We start from the raw sequence: 2,311 nt of genomic DNA on the forward strand, positions 1-2,311 counted from the left end.
AAAAGGGTGCAAATTGCGTCTTATTTTACATTGACGACATCATCGTGTATGGACGCTCCCGCGAGGATCATCTGGGCAATTTGCGCGCTGTTTTGAAACGGCTCTCTGATGCGGGCCTCAGGTTGAACCACAAGTGTGTTTTTGACGTCGCCAGAGCTGACTTTTCTTGGTCATGTTGTCAGCGCTAGAGGGTTATTCCCACTTATGTCATCCATTGAGGCGATAACCAAGGCACCCTCACCTAAAAACATCAACGAACTTCGTTCGATGCTGGGACTTGCAGGTTTCTACTCCAAGTTCATCCCCCATTTTTCTGACGTTGTGGAGCCAATGCGTGCCTTGCTTCGAGGAAATGCACCTTTCGTTGGACTGCGGCAGCACAAGGCAGTTTAGAGCGACTGAAAGCTCTTCTAACATCTTGCGAGGTTCTTCATCTTTTCGATCCTCACTTACCGGTGTACGTCACGACTGATGCCTCAGGATATGGATTAGGTGCGGTACTTCAGCAAGATAACGGAACCTCACTGCAAACTGTCGCGTTCGCCTCGCGTACCCTGCAGCACATGAACGGCAGTACTCAGTTGGCGAACGCGAGGCTCTTGCCTGCGTCTGGGCTTGCGAACATTGGCACGTTTACCTGTGGGGGAGACCTTTCATCTTACGGACTGACCATGCGGCATTGGTTACGCTTCTTTCAACGAAAGGTACCGGTCACCGTCCATTAAGGATTGCGCGCTGGTCCTCACGGTTGCTGTGCTACAACTACACCGTGGAATACAGAAAGGGTAGCGAAAACGTCGTGGCTGACGCTCTTTCCCGGCTGCCCGTACAGAGTTTACTCCGCGATGCACCCGAAGAAGAATTCATATGCTTCCTGTCTCCAGTCGTTACCATGCAAGAGCTTCAAGAAGCCAGTGCCAACGACCCCGCTCTCTCTCAAGCCAAGCACTTCACGATTACTTCTTGGCCTGACAAAAAATCCTTGTCGAAAGAGCTGCTGGCTTACTTTCATGTGCGAGCTGAACTCTCAGTTGTAAATGATATCTTGTGCCGGGGTGAAAGGATTGTCGTGCCAGCGTCTATGACATGCCGTTTTATGGATCTGGCCCATGAGTCACATCCAGGCATTAGTCGCACCAAAGCTCGCCTGAGAGAGTCCTATTGGTGGCCGTGCATGGACAGTCACATTGAAGAGCTTGTGCGCACATGTGTGATTTGCCAGTCCTGTGACAAGTCTGCACGTACCTCTGCAGCGCCAATGCAACCCGTTCCTCTTCCTGACAAAGCTTGGGAAAAAGTTGCAATCGACATCGTAGGACCTTTCACGCAAGCTTCAGCCGACTGCCGTTTTGCCATTACAATCATTGACTATTACAGCAAGTGGCCTGAAGTGGCTTTCGTAAGAGACGCGACCACACCTACAGTGAAGAAATTCTTACTTGAACTTTTTGCACGCGAAGGATACCCACGTGGTCTCGTATCCGATCATGGGCCACAGTTTTCATCAGCAAATTTTGAAGAATTTCTCGCAGAACGTGGAATCAAGCATTACAACTCTTCTGTGTACCACCCGCAAGCTAACGGCTTGGTGGAACGATTCAACAGGGTATTGAAGTCATACATACAACTGGCTCTGTTTGAACGCCGTGATATAAAAACAGCCATGCTTGATTACCTGCAAATATATCGATGTACGCCTCACGCGACAACTGGTGTTGCGCCCGCTGTACTTCTTCATGGACGCCAACCTCGAACAAGGCTCGACATAGTGGGCATGCCCGACAAATGCTTCAGCACGGACCCGTCAAGGGCGATTGAGCAGTTGCGAGAGCGCGTGAAAAACAAGCAAACCAGGTCGAAGAGCTATACAGATGAAAAACGCGGAGCCAAGGAACCAAACTTCGCCGTTGGTGATTACGTGCGGGTTAAATTATCTGCCATTCCTGGGAAGCTATCTTCACAGTTCTCCGCGCCCAAGAAGATCGTTGAAAAGCGTGGACCAGCCTCGTACTTGTTGGAAGATGGACGAGTGTGGAACGCGTCCAAGTTAGCTGCTGTTCACCCTGCAGCTGTCAGCAAAATGAGATCAGGCACATCTGCTGTTATGAACTGGTCACCGGCATCCACTCAATCGTCTGGTACAGTTATGGGTGATCTATCGCATCCTGGCACGTCAAGAGAGGATAATCATGAAAATGCGGACTCTACTGAACCACTCGCAGCAGACAGTGCGCAAGTTTCACCCAATATGTCGGGATCTCAAGCGCGTATTAGAAGGAGCACTCGTAAGAAGACACCGCAGAAGTTCAAG

The sequence above is a fragment of the Rhipicephalus sanguineus genome, chromosome 1, assembly GCF_013339695.2.
Source record: "Rhipicephalus sanguineus isolate Rsan-2018 chromosome 1, BIME_Rsan_1.4, whole genome shotgun sequence".
NCBI classification, from domain to species: Eukaryota; Metazoa; Arthropoda; class Arachnida; order Ixodida; family Ixodidae; genus Rhipicephalus; species Rhipicephalus sanguineus.